This window comes from Notamacropus eugenii, chromosome 2 (genome assembly GCF_028372415.1).
Source record: "Notamacropus eugenii isolate mMacEug1 chromosome 2, mMacEug1.pri_v2, whole genome shotgun sequence".
NCBI lineage: Eukaryota > Metazoa > Chordata > Mammalia > Diprotodontia > Macropodidae > Notamacropus > Notamacropus eugenii.
The window spans coordinates 485,812,697-485,827,658 of NC_092873.1; the positions used below are offsets into that span (position 1 = coordinate 485,812,697).

General features: G+C 44.8%; 3 non-coding genes across 3 annotated transcripts; 2 read left to right on the plus strand and 1 right to left on the minus strand.

Moving 5' to 3' along the window:
• The first annotated feature begins 3,173 nt into the window (after window positions 1-3,173).
• On the plus strand, window positions 3,174-3,245 carry TRNAG-GCC (transfer RNA glycine (anticodon GCC)). The gene has a single exon. It is a non-coding gene; the product is annotated as a tRNA-Gly (tRNA).
• A 5,234-nt stretch (window positions 3,246-8,479) lies between these two features.
• TRNAG-GCC (transfer RNA glycine (anticodon GCC)) lies at window positions 8,480-8,550 on the minus strand. The gene has a single exon. It is a non-coding gene; the product is annotated as a tRNA-Gly (tRNA).
• Window positions 8,551-9,283: 733 nt separating this feature from the next.
• TRNAG-UCC (transfer RNA glycine (anticodon UCC)) lies at window positions 9,284-9,355 on the plus strand. The gene has a single exon. It is a non-coding gene; the product is annotated as a tRNA-Gly (tRNA).
• Window positions 9,356-14,962: the final 5,607 nt, after the last annotated feature.

The window sequence follows — 14,962 nt, forward strand, 5'->3', positions numbered from 1 at the left end:
TTGTCCCCTACTGCAGCCTCATTGTGATTTTATTCCTTAAAGATTGTTCCTTTATCGAACGTTCTACTCCTGTTGTGTCAAATTTTCTCTCCACGGACTTCCTGCACCCCCTGAAGAATCCTCTCCCCTACAGAGCAGCTCAGTCTAACTTTATGGAAATCATCCCATCAGCCAGCTCCTTCTATAACTCCTCACTCCATATCTAAAAATCTTCCTTTTCCTGCTTTCTTCCATTCTATCTTACTTTGTTCCATTCTCTGATGGATGACTATTTGATCCCCTCTCCTGCGGTCTCCTCTGAGACCTTTCTCCCTCCGTCCATGTCTTTAATCTTCAATCTCTCCACAAACAACTTCTCCCTGATTTAATTTTTAACCTTACCCTGACAGACCTCCTTCACTGTTAAGCAAACTTCTCTTGACCCTGCCATTCCATTAATCTATGATATTGTACCTCTTTTCCCCTTTCACAGCCAGATTCTTTGCCAGCATGATCTAGTCGAGTTTCTTCTATTTCCCGAGCTCTCACTCACTTTGGAATCCCATTATAATCCCTTACCAGGATCCAAACTACACTTTCTGGAGCCACTAAGGACCTCTTAACTGAGTATTCAATCAACTAAAGGTCTTTTGCCTCATTCTACCTGAAATGGGGATCTCTATGCCACGACCCATCTAAACTGATTCTCCTTTATTGCTCTCTAGGAGCCTGTAATTTGTCTCTGTCAGAATCTGTCCCTTTTTCTCTGTCTCTCTCTGATTTGTTGTCTTTCAGCCTGACTCTCCTTCTTTCTCATTCTGTCTTTGTGTCTTTCTTGTCTCTCTGTCTGTGACTTTCCATATCTATCCCTTGCTTCCTGTAGACACAGTCACCACATTACCGCATTTGTCATAGGTTTTGCCAAGGCATATTCTTCCTCCAATTAGTCCCCTAAGTTTGGGCATGCCCTTCACCTAGGCTCTAGGCTTAGCCTTCTTTCTTTGGTGATTTCAACATTTCTCATGGATCCCATATTATTTTAATACAGATTGCAGATGACTCCTAAATACAGCAGTCTAGACTTAATCTCTTCTAAAATCCAGTGTTTTTTTTTTTAACCACCTATTACACAAAATCTCTGTCTGGACTTTCTCATGGCATCTTAAACTGAGCTCATTCCACTTTCTTTGAAGCCCAGCCCTTCTCTAAGCTTCTCCATTTCTGTCCATGGAACTATTTCCCTTAGGATCATCCAAATTCACATCCTTGGAGTCATCCTTGACTTTTCCCCTTTCCTCAATTCTTATGGGACCAACTATTTACCAGCTCTCACCTACCCCATCTCCATTACATCTGTCCCATTCTATGCATGGAGGAACCCCTGCCAAGACTCATATTGAAGGTCTCCTAGTATCTTGCCTAGACTATAGCAATAGTCTCAAAACTGACTTCATTCTCTTCTCCTATTTATTGTATTTATTTATTGCTGCTTCATGGATATTGCTAAAACACAGACTTCACCACATAATGAATCATGTCACCTCTCTGTCTCTGTCTCTGTCTGTCTCTGTCTCTCTGTCTCTGTCTCTCTGTCTCTGTCTCTGTCTCTCTGTGTCTCTGTCTCTGTCTCTGTCTCTCTCTCTCTGTCTCTCTGTCTCTCTCTCTTATACACACACACACACTCACCAAGAACATACCAGACATCACTCAGTGATCTTCAGGACCTCCATATTGATGCTGAGATAAAATACTGAATCCTTACCCTGGCCTTGGAATCCCTTTCCAGTAGGACTCCCATCTCTCTTTCTGGTTCCTATCCTCCCCTCTCTCTCTCCCTCCTCCCCCCCAACTCTCCATTGCTGTCAAACTGACTTGATTTTTGTTCCCCACGGACCACATTCGCAGCTGGGCCTCTCAGGCACTGCATATGGGGTTCTCACCTAAAACCGAGAGTTTCTGCGTCTCTCTCTCACACACTCAGATGGGAAAGATCCCTACCCTCAAAGCTCCCCTCAGGTTTGACCTACTTGCTACAAGGGGCCACGCGTTGTTTTAGAGCTGGAAATATCCTTAGAAGCCAAAGATCGTCATCCTCCCTCCCTTTGGAAATAGAGAAAGTGAGGCTCAGACATGTTAAGTGTCTTGCCCAAAATTACTGCCCGCTAATAAGCGTCTGAGGAAGGCTTGGAACTCAGTGCTTCCGGACTCCAAGTCCAGGAGCCTCATCTCCCACTCCCCAGACCATTTTTTAATCACTTTCTCCGTCTTGACAGTATCTTATCTTACTTTTTACATATGCTTGCTTTCACGAATTCTTGTAGTTTGTATGACAAAAAGGCATAGACAGTCACCTTGCGGGGAAGTAGAGGGTACAGGAGGGGTCAGCCAGGTGAGGGTGGTTTGCTGTGACGTGGCTCTTTGGGTCCCGCAGTGGGATGTTGGAGAAGGGTGCCCCAGAGAGGCCGGGGGGAAGGCTAGCAAAGTGTACGAAGAGTGGTTCTCGACATGTGGACTTACTTGGACGTTGCTGATGCCAGTATGAGAAGAGAAGGACTTGGAGAAAGCGAAGTCTTGGAAGGATCTAGGTGAAATGAACTGAAGATTTGAACTCATGGTATTGTTGAGACTCCGGCCGGAAGTATAGAGGGAGGGAGAACTTTTGGGGCGGGTTCGGGATGGCCGAGTGGTCTAAGGCGCTGGGTTCTGGTTACAGTCTCTTCTGGAGCAGCTGGTTCGAATCCCACTCCTGAGAAGTTTGCCAAGTACCTTGGGTTTACGCCTTCCCCCAGTCCCTTGAATCGCGGAGCCGCACAACGCGATAAGAGTTAAGACCAAGTTTGTGTTCCTTTTTTTCCCCTGAGAGGAGAGAAATGACCAGGCTTCACACCTCTTTCAATCCTGCCTACCAATACAGATTCAGATATTTATCTTCGTGCCGTTTACTCGATTTTCCCGGGGGAACGGAAAATGTAGGAGCAATAGAGGAAGGACAAGGAAAAAGAGTGCGTGGCAGGAGAAAGACGGAGAGGAAGTAGGGGAAAGGGTAGGAATGGCAAGGATGCTAAGGAGAACGGCAATATTTCTAGAGCAGAATGAACACATTTTTGTGCCCAATTTTGGGCACCGAACCTGCGCCACCAAAAGCGTGTTCATCCAGATTAGAAGTAGAGAGGAAAACCTCACCTTTCTTAATAGCGTATGGTGGTTCAGTGGTAGAATTCTCGCCTGCCACGCGGGAGGCCTGGGTTCGATTCCCGGCCCATGCACGTTTACTCTTCATAAAAGTGCTCCTAAGGACTCTCGCCACTCCTGGACAGGACCCTTTTGGACTACAAAGGGGACTGGACTCTCACATTCCCAGGATAAAGCACCAACCATGGTTAAAACTACTTTCCACACCTTGGCGCTCTTCTTGTGTGTGATACCCCTTCCTTACTTTAGGAGCGCAGAGAAATACTTAATTCTTGGGCCCTAGGGCAGCAGAGAAAGCGGTCCAGGTCAAGATAGACCTACAGGCTTCCAGAGCGCCTCGATGCCTATGGCCTATGGCAAAAATGAATCTCGGTCCTCCCTCCGCCCCCTCCTTACGCCCTGCCTCCAATCTTACTTCCCGGAGGCTAGGCTGCTTCCGCCCTCCCTACGGTCCGAGTTTTCCAAACTGACTGTGAAGTTGAGTAGAATGGAGTCGCCACTCTAGTTTTCTATCTGTCCTCGAAACCTGGGTACTTCGCCCAAGGAAATGAAGCCATACAAAAGGGGAGTAGGAGGCAGCAGAACCAGGAAGAAAGGAAAATGATGATTCCTTGACCGGGAATCAAACCAGGCTGCGAATCCAGGGATCACCGCTTTGATCAGCCCAAAAACTCACCTCCTATACATTTCCCCTATACTGTTCAACTTCCTTTAGGAATTCTTTGGATCCACATTTGACCACTGTCTCTCATTGATCTCACCCTGGCCAATCTACTGGGCGCTTCCAACAGACCCAACCTACCCTTCGGCCCCCTCCCACACTCTGGTCCATCCCCTTAAATGCTACTACCTGCTCGCCTTGCCTAAACAAAGCACCTAAATAAGAACAATAAAAACGCATAATCCAAAACCCTATTTCCCCAGTCACTTTTCCCAGACCAAACCTTTCCGCATTCCACAGCTTGCAGCCTATCGTTCTTTCACATTTCATTCATCGGGCGGCTTAGTGGCCTCTTTACTCCATGCTTTCTCTTCAGGGCATCGGAGTATATACCTCGATGCCTTTGCACAACCTTTTCTTCTGCCTTTGCCTCTGCTCTGGCTTGTTGTTTCTTTTGTTTCCTAATCAGTTATCAACTCCACCAGTGTGACAGGAATAACTTAGAGAGTTCGGTTTGGCCCGGAGCTCTGGAAGGAGGGAGACTTGAACATTAGGAGAGGAGTCTTGCTCTCCTGAATATACTCAACCGTGAGAGAATCCACCTCCAGACCCTCCAAGTTCTTTCTTACTGTTCTACATTCTAGAGCATGTGCAACTACAAATATGAACTCTTTGCAGGGCAAGGCGAGGAGCGTAGGCAAAGAGAGCTTTTCGAAGTAGAATCCCCATAGAATCTTAATCTCACTATATCCAAAACTGATCTTATGATCCTTCACCTCAAATCCTCCCCTTTCCCTAACTGTAGAACGTACCACCAGTTTCCCAGACACCTAATCTGGTAATCTAGGTGACATCTTAGACTCTTCACTTTCTCCCAATTTTCCCCACCTCTCCCATAGTCAATCAACTGTCCAGTGCGCTCATTTCTACCTTCCTAACATTTTTCCTATTTGCCTGCTAATTGGTTTCCCTGCTTTAGTTCTCTCTCCATTCCAATCCAGCCTCCTCTACACTTTTAAATTGATCCACCTAAAACCAAGGTCTGACTATCGCTGTTCTATTCATTTAGTGAAGTCCAGCGGTTGCCTATGGCTTCGAGTATCACAGTCCTCCGCTTTTTTTTTTTAATTTTAATTTTTAATTTTTTTAACACAGTTTATAATAGATAAAACAATTCAAACTTTTGGTCAGGTGATACTTCTTTTTAAGGCATTTACAATATGGACCACAAAAGAATTTTTTTAAAAACATTAACCAACTGAGACACAAATAATATTTAAGTTGCTAACTTCACAAACTCTTGACCTAATTGTCTCCACAGTATTGCTAAGAATTAAAGGACCCTAACTTGTTGTTGCTCTAAAGTCCTATGCCTAATAGCTTAATTTTAGATTTAACCTCGGATGTTCTCCTACCAATAATCTATAATTGAATAGATCTGGTATTAAGCTTGCAAACCTTTTGACTATAGGACATTGCCACCAAGAGTAGGGACATGGTGGGGATACAATATCTCCCCACCTTCATGTCAGTTCCAGGCAGGATTAGATTACTTGCATTCAGTCAGGCTTAAGGTCTGCCAGGTGTCAGTGGAGAAACTGAGTCAGGAGAATCCTATCTCAGCCCAGGCTGAACCACTCTCCCACCCTTCCCATGAGATCACCTTTTGCAGTTCATACCAGAATCTCACCAGCTTACTGACATCATAGGTTGGAGGCTCAGATCACCTTTCTTGCTACCTATACCTGGAGTTAGACTCAGAAGAACAGTCACTTAATAGTCCCATAGCATCTAAAAAATGGCAAATTCCAATAACCAGGTTTCAAATATGATTATAATTTTACTCTGGCTAAGGAACATCTTTTGAGGCAAGTCTTAAGTGGCTTACATGTTTTTCTATACATGTTCTAGTTCCTGATTAAATAGCAATCATAAAATCAAATTTACCATTAAAACCTTAACTTTTCTATCAATGCCAAATTTTACCTGAGGCTACCTTCCTCTAGGAAATTTAGACTGAAATTCTTTTCCCCAAACTAAAGATGTCATTGATTTATTCTCAGTAACTAATTCAGTCAATTGTTTTAGTACTAATTGCTTTTACCTCACTTTGTAACATGTCCAATTTTTCTCCCCATCGCTCCCCTCCCCCTGCTTCCTAATACCTTGTATTCTGATAACTCCTTCCCTCTATGTACCCTCCCTTCTATCACACCCCACCCTTCCCTTATCCCCATCTTCCCTCTTTTCTTGTAGGGCAAGATAAATTTCTATACTCCATTCCCTGTAGTTCTTATTTCCCGATTATATGCAATAAAAATTTTCCACATTCATTTCTAATACTTAGAATTCCAACTTCTCTCCCTCCCCCACCCCTCCCCAGCCCCAATGAGAAGGGAAGCAATTCAATACATACTAAATATGTGTTCTTTTGCAAAAGACTTCCATAATAATCATGTTGTGTAGTACTAATTATATTTCCCTCTGTCCTACTCTATTCCCCCTTATTTTTATTATCCTACAATTGACCTTGTCCCTTCTCAAAAGTGCTTATTTCTAGTGACCCCCTTCTTCCATTTGCCCTTCCTTCTAAAAATCCCCTCACCCCACTTGTCACCTCCTCTCCTGCTTTCCTGTGGTGTGATATAAATTTTCATATCAAATTTAGTGAACGTGTTATTCTCTCCTTCAGCCACATGTGGAGAGAGTAGCTTTATTTTTCCCCCCTCTCTCTTTCTCCCTTATCTCCTCCTTTGAATAAGATTTTTCTTATCTCTTTTATGAGTTATACCTTGTCTCCTCCCATTTCTCGCTTTCTCTTCCCAGAATTTTCCTCTTTCACTCCTTAATTTTTTATTTCATTTTATTTTATTTTTGCGTGTGGATATCATCTCTTCTGATATAATACACCCTGCATTCTCTATCTATCTATGTGTATAGTGTGTGTGTGTGTGTGTGAGTGTGTGTGTGTATAATCTCTCCATCTACCCAAATAGAGAAAAGATTCAAGAGTTAAAAATATTTTCTTTCCATGTAGTAATGTAAACAGTTCAGCTTTAGAGAGTCTTTTATGATTTTTCTTTCCTGTTTACCTTTACATGTTTCTTTTGATTCTTGTCTTGGAAAGTCAATTTTCTCTATACAGATCTGGTCTTTTCCTCAACATGAATGACTGAAAGTTGTATATATCATTGAATAACCATTTTTTCCCTTGAAGTATTATACTCAGATTTGCTGGGTAGGTGATTCTTGGTTTCAATCCCAGTTCCTTTGACTTCTGAAATATCTCATTCCAAGCCCTTCGATCCCTTAATGTTGAAGCTGCCAGATCCTGTGTTATCCTGATTGTATTTCCACAGGACTCAAATTGTTTCTTTCTAGATGCTTGCAGTATTTTCTTCTTAATCTAGGAACTCTGAAATTTGGCCACAATATTCCTAAGAGTTTCTCTGTTAGGGTCTTTTTCAGGAGGTGATCGGTGAATTCTTTCAATATTTATTTTGCCCTCTGATTCTAGAACATCAGGGCAGTTTTCCTTGATAATTTCATGGAAGATGATGTTTAGGCTCTTTTTTTTGATCATGGCTTTCAGGTAGTCCTATAATTTTTAAATTATTTCTCCTGGATCTATTTTCCAGATCAGTTGTTTTTCCAATGAGTTATTTCACATTATCTTCTACTTTTTAACATTTTTGGTTTTGTTTACTAACTGCTTGGTTTAACTCAAAGTCATTCGTTTTCTTGAACTCAATTATCTCTTTCAACGAATTTCTGTGAGCTTTTGAACCTTCTCCTCCATTTCACTAATTCTATTTTTTAAAACCTCCTTCTCCTTGTTAGCTTTTTGGACCTCTTTTTCCAATTGAATTAGCCTCTTTTTAAAGTTGTTATTTTCCTCAGCATTTTTTTGGTTCTCCTTCAGTAAGCTGATAACTTGTTTTTTTAAGGTTTTCTATTGCCTGAGCCCAGTTTAAGTTCCCTTTGGAGGTAGAGACCTTGACTTCCTCTGACAGTATACCTTGTTCTTCCTCATCCGAAAGGATTGGGGAAGACGCCTGTTCCCCAAGAAAGTAACCTTCTATGGTCTTATTTTTTTCCCTTTTTTTGGGCATTTTTCCAGCCAGTTACTTGACTTGTGAGTTTCCTCTCCACAACCACCTTGCCTCCAGTTCTGCCAAGCCAGCACTGGGGGCTGAGATTCAAATGAGCAGCTCCCAAGCCTCAGGGGCTTTCGGCAGGGGTGGGGCTGCTATTCTGTGTGAGATTAAGATCAGCTGCTTAGGCAGGGGCAGGGCCACCACACAGGGGTCAGTTCCCTCAGGGGCTTTCTGATGAGACCTTCAACAATGGATTCAGGCTACTGCCAGCTTTGGAAGCTCTGTCTGCTGCTGTCTCTACTCCTGCCTCTACAACAGATTCAGGATTGAATACGGCCCTAGCTAAAGATGGCCTTTAACAGGTCTCAGTTTGACTGAGGCAGTGCCCATTAATGTTATTATGAGGCAAAGAATGCCCTCTTTACCACGGGAATGCTGCACGATTCTCTGTCCTGGGGATGCAAGAGCGTTAGCTGTTTTAGCTGTCCAAAAACAGCCGAGGAACTCCCAAAGTCCTCAGGGGAATTAATGAGCTTTAAAAGGTTCAGAATGCATGAGCCGGGAATCGAACCCGGGCCTCCCGCGTGGCAGGCGAGAATTCTACCACTGAACCACCCATGCAGTAGGCCATCTGTTTGCCCTTTCCGCTTCAGATCTTGGTGAATTCATGAATTCACTGGGTTTGTAGGTAGTTCAGGTCCTGCGCCAAAAAGAAAAGAAATTCGCTCATGCCAATCTAACACTTTTGATTTTCTTGCCCTCCTCTCTACTAACCCTTTTCTTTTTTCTCCTCCTACATACTCCTTCGCTTTTCTTTGTCCTCCTCTTTGTCTTCCTCCTTCTACTACTTACATTTCTTCCTCCTGGAAAGTCGGAGGAATGGCCTGAAGGAAACAATATTGGTGGAGAGGGTCGAAGGAGTTATGATGTAAAAGTGTGCATCTCTCGTCCAATCTACCCTTCTTCAAAAATCCAACTGGGTCCTCAGACCCCGCTGGCTCCTCATACAAACGAAAACTTATTCGATCCCTCATAGGCAGGGAGAAAAAAAGATGATGTCAGAGAAGTCAAGGGCCTAGGCAGGCCACTCTCTCTGCTTCTTGTAGCACACAACAGGCTGAGTATCTGGCAGAAATGATAAAAGCCTTGCCCTGGCTGACGACTATGACAATGAGAACGGCTGCCAAGGAGCCAAGAGAAACTGGGCTGGCCTTAGTTCACGTCTGGAGTGAGCTAGTCCTCCACCGCGTATAGACGCGGGCATGCCACTTGTGCTGGCCCCAACTGGCACATCAGCCCGTGAACAGCCTGGATCTCCCAGAACCCTGACAGAGATCGCTTTTCTTGTCACCTTGCGTTGGTGGTATAGTGGTGAGCATAGCTGCCTTCCAAGCAGTTGACCCGGGTTCGATTCCCGGCCAACGCAGCTTTTTTTACACCACTCTTTTCCTTTGCCACATCTCATCACCCTACACACTAGTATGAATGACTTTTGCGCCTGCTCTCTGCGATGCCCCCTACTTGATTATTCGGCTCCTTGGAGGCCTCTGAGAGTGTTTCCCAGCCTGGGAATGGGAGCCGCCCACTCATCCTATGTCCTCTTTCATCCTCCGGATCTTTCCCGCTATCAGGCTGGATGCCGCATTTAGAACCCCAAACTCCGCCTCAACTCATTTCACTTCACTTGAGCTGAAATTGAATGCCTGTTCTTTGCAAAGCACCAAATTAGTTATCAAGGTGTTTGGAAGACGAACAGGAAAGAGTGACCTTCCAGTTCAAAGAAGCTTCATGCTGGAGGGCAGCATGGAATAGAACGCATACGTGAACAACTACAAAGGGTCTGGAATCTCATCCATCAGAACATTCCTTCCAAAGATCGAGATCCGGGCTTACCCCTTCCTGTCCCTCTCCTGCAATAAGATTTCAACCGGATTCCTATGCAAACTGGATTTCTCATACTTTTCTCTGCTGGATCCAACTCCTTGTTCATTTTCAGTGAAATTGACAACACAAATGAAAGAACGAAACGTAAATACGGGTTGGTTTTTTTGTTTTGTTTTGTTTTGTTTTTGCATCTACGTATGTTCATGTTTGGTCTGTACCACCCTCAAATGGCAGCAAGGACCCTGTGAGTCCATACTTTTGGGTGCGAGTCAGTCTGTCAGTCAACAAAATAGACTTGTGCCTACAATGTGCTAAGAGCCGTAGATGCAAAGAAAGGCAAAAGAAAATCTCTGCTCCCAAGAAACAGTCTGATAAGGAGGTAGCTGTTTAATAAGGGAGACAAGATGCAAACAATTACGTACAAATGAGATAATCTGAGGTGGGGAGTCCAGAAGCAAAGGGTTTTCCGTGGCTACCTCCTCCAAACAGTTTTATAGAATTTGGAGATAAGTAGGGGAGACACCTTGGTGGAGGGCAGTCAGTATTACAGTTCTACCAAATCAAACATTATTGGTATGTGGTCGCTACTGTAGTTCTTGTTGTAAATTCAACAGACATTACAAACAAGCTTCTCTTATTCCACACCTTTTTTGTCAATGGTATGATAGTGAAGCTATCTAATGGGGATATCACTTGTGAAAACCTTTCTGTGCCCTTCTAATACAACAAAATATTCAGGAGCAAGGAAGAGCATGTGCAAAAACCATAAGAGGTAATATCAATAAGGAGAAAGTATTGGGAAATTATCTGAAATACCAGGCAGCATGCGGGAGATGAGGCAGTGAGGTACTGTCGTAGATAGGCCAGTGAATTTGGAGTGAAAAAGCCCTGAATTGTCATCTCTCCTTGGCATTTAATAGCTGAGGTAATCCTAAGCAAAGTAATAACCTAAGTCTTTTTCCTTATCTCTAAAGTGATGGGGTAGGCTAAGGAGAGTGAGAATCGTTGCAGTCTAAGAATGCTACTCAACCCTAAATTTAAGATTGTAGCAAGTCAGTGGCATCTGAGCTGAACTTTGAAAGCACTTTGGGATTCATCCCATCTGAGACAAGGGGGGGTGATCAAAAATCATGGAAGGCCAGAGGTGGGAATCATTTATGCTGTGCCTGAGAGGGTCATATTTGAATGTGACCCATGAAGAACTAACAAGCTAGTGTGACAGCAATGGAGCTTGTGGGAAGGGGAGCTATTCCGGGGAGAGGAGGTAGAGGATGTATAGTTAGGTTGTTCTACCCCTAGGAAGGCGATACAAGGTGTAATGATGGTGGCAGGGTGTACTAAGCCTGGGCTGGGATTTGGCAAGGAGTAACTGTTTAGGACAAAAGGAGGTAGGGAAATGGAGGAGAAGGATTTAAGGGCGGTTTATGACATATTTTGAAGTATTCAACCTTAGCGTTAAGACAAGGCAAGGAAAAGATGTGGAAATAAGAATGGAAGGGAGAGGGTGTGGGAGGAGGAGGGGTGGAGTAGGGAGGGATCCTAGAGGTGGAAATATGACTGAAGAAATATTTTAAGGGATCTGAGAGTTTTCATGGTCACACAGCAGATCCTCCCTACTCTGTGTTTTTTGGTGAGAAGTTGGAAGGGCTGTCAGAATAATGATTCAACCTCATTTGCTTAGAAGAACAAACTCCCAACAAGAACTCGGGAGACAGGGAATTACAATGTCTGCTCCACATCAAGCATATCCGTTAAACTTCCCAAGATAACAAAAGCACGTAAAGAGAAAAGCTACATGAAATACATGAAAGTATCCCAGTTTATAAAGAGTTTTTCTTTTCTGCTTGTGGAAATGGCAATTGGGAAGAGTCAATCAATCAACTAACATTTGTTAAGCATTTACTACTATGTGCCAGGCACTGTATTAAATACTCTGGATACAAAGAAAAGAGAGGTAGGATGAGGGGAGGGTGGAACCACTTCTGGCTTCTGCTCAATGCTGGAGACTATCTGCAAAGAACCTCGAACAATCAAGATATATATATTGAATAAATTGGGTAGTGGTCTCAGAGGGAGTCCCCACTCCTAAAATTAAGGAGTAGGGATAAGGAAAGCTTTAAGCAAAATGTGGGACTTCAGCTGAAACTTACAGGAAGTTGTGAGGAAGAGAGTTCTAGGCATGGAAAACTCCCAGTGAACGAGTTGAGAGCAGAGAAGGTGGAGATATGAAAGATAAAGATGTAAGAAGGAGCTAGGTTATGAGGGACTTTAAAAACAGAGGACTAAGAGGAGCCAAGATGGCAGAGTAGAAAGATGCACAGACACTCAGCCCTTACCCCACAGCCCATAAAATACCTGTAAAGAAGAACTCTCAACAAATTCTAGAGCAGCAGAAGCCACAGAACAAAGGAGCAGAGAAGATTTCTGTCCCAGAGAGACCTGAAAGACCAACAGCAAAGGTCTGTGGCACACTGAACAGGGAGCAGAGCCCAGCCCTGCCTTGGCCATGCTGCACCGAGAGGAGCATATCCAAGCAGGCTTCAGGGACAGAACCTCCAGCAGCATAGCAGATCCCTCAACCCTCAATCTGTATCTCATCACCGGACCCAGATGGCTCCGGAGAAGTGAGGGTGGTGACTTTGCACAACCGTCCTCACTTAAATGCAAGTCACATGCATGCCATGGCATCAACTCCCTGGTCTCGCAGTCCTTTTCAAGGAAGAAGGACAAATAACAATCCTCTGCAGTCTATTTGCCAGCCAGCCTTCATTCACTTGAGGAGCCCAGAGAACATCTGGGTGTTCCATCTCTTGGACAGCTAGGGAAGACCCTCCTCTGGCAAAAGTTTACCATTGCCCACCTCGATCTGGCCTTTCTCCCTGACGCTCCATCTCCAACTCCGTCCTGAGTTTTCCAAACGGACAGTGAAGGGATCGGAATGCACCCCTGAGATGGGCTCCATTCTACTCTAATTTTTCACCTGCCTTAGGGACTTGGCGGAGGGCAGGGAAAATTAAGCATTTTGTGAATGGGAAATTAATATGCGTAACCGTGAGAGAATACACTTCCAGACGCTCCGAGTTCTGTTTTTACCGTTCTTCATACTGTAGCATATTCAGTTACAAATGCAAGCTGTATCAGAGAAGATTGGCAAAGCCGAGTGTTCTGTCCCACTACGCAAACTCCAAGGCTGGGTGCTCTTTCTCGTCTCCACGTATAAGATTTCCTTGGTGAACTCTTCAGCTCTCCTTGCTTAAATAACCATCCCCATGCAGATGACCCGCAGATTTACTCATACAGCACTAGCCTCTCGCTGACTTCCAATCTCTTACTTCAACTATCTATTATGCATCTTCGAAGTAGAAGTCCTAGAGACATTTTAACTTCACCATGTCCAAAACTGATCTCATGATCTTTCCCCTCAAACTTTTCCCACTTCCTACTTGTAGAGGGATACAACCAATTTCCCAGTCACCCAGGCTGGTAACATGCCATCCTAGACTCTTCATTCTCTCTCCCTTAATTCCTTTCCCTCTTCCCCTCCCCACCATAGGCAATCACTTGTCCAGTTCAGTAAAGGACCAGACTTGTACATACACACTGTACAAAAAAAATGTATTCACATTTTGTTCCTTTGTTTTCTAGTTAGTGCACTGAAAATGGACAAGGAGTTGGACATGGGATGGAAAATCAAGAGGAAATCAAGTTGCATTAGATAGCTTGTTGAAATCTTTTTGGAAGAGATGGACAGAAATGCTAAAAGCTGAACAGGCCGGGCTTAAATTGGATCTCCATCTTTGGAAGGAATGTCTTGATGGATGAAGTTCCAGATCTGCTGTAGTGAATGAGTGTAATAGTCAAAGGTAGGAAATCTGCTGCCTCGAGGCCACATGTGGCTCTCCAGGTCCTGAAGTTTGGCCATATTTGTTCCGTGAAGTTTGGATTCAGTCAAAAGACGGAACTTCAGGACCTAGGGGGCCACATGCCCTGGAGGCAGCAGGTTCCCCAGGCCTGGAAGTTCAGTTCCACCTTTGGCCTTCTCCAGTACAAAACTTTCTTTGAAAGAGAAGTTAGGGCCTCCTCGTTAACCTTCCAAAGATGAAGCCGTATGGTGAGTGACCTTGTTCTGATTAGATAGTATCTCTGTTGTAACTCTTCTGAAGTGAAGTTTCGACCTGCAGATCCAGCATCCAGCGGAACGAATCAGAAAATGAGAAAGAACAGAGCTAGAGGACTGCTCCCACACGCCCTCGCCCGTGGCGTGGCTGCCGCTCCGAATGCACCCTCAGGCTGGGTAGCCAGAGCCCGCCAGTTTGGGGACCTGGAATCAACGAGGAAGGCTCTCCAAGACCGAGCACACGCGTCTCTTGGACCAAAGCCCAAGATAGCTCCCGAACCCGTCCACCACTCCTGGGGCTTGGGTTGCCACAGCTTTTGTGTCCCCTCCTCCACCCTCCCCACCCGGATCCTGTCCCAATCTTCCAAACCCCTGCCTGTGCCCTCGCGGTCCTCCGCTTGCCCCTGCCACAGAGTTTAGAGCTCACTTTCGCCAGTTGCTTCTGCATGTTGCTGGTGTGTGAGTGGAACTGAGTCTTGGGATGTAGACTGCGTTCTATATCAGGTGCGCTCCTTGGAGCCAGGGGCTGGGCCGCTGCTTTTGGTCATCCCCAGGCTCCTCTAGGACTGGAGCAAACATTTAGTGAGCAGCCCACAGGTTTCCTCTGCGGAGGTTGGATCCCGAGCTCTTGCTTGGGCTTCCTTTTAGGTCGGAGGTGAGGAATTGGGCGAGAGGGGGACCTCGCGGCCGCTGCTACAATAAGTGTCAAAGAAACCCTTGGGCTCCAGAGGCTGTGGGAGGGCCGACGAGCAGGCCAGCAGGCTGCGGTCAGAAAGTTTACCTTTAGATAGCTCTCTTCGGAGATTCTAAGGGTGGCTATTAGCCTCTTAATATCACAAAGGCGTCTTCTGCTCTGGGAGAGACTTCGGCTCTTAAGGAGCAAGGACTATTGTCCCGCCCCCGGACCCCCTTCATCCCTTTTCTGCAATCACGTCTGTTGTTCCTTCTCTACGACTTAGATCGTTTTCCAGTATTAAAGAGATGGCTCTCGAAAGGAAGGAATTCTTTACCTGGTGTGTGCGTATATGTGAC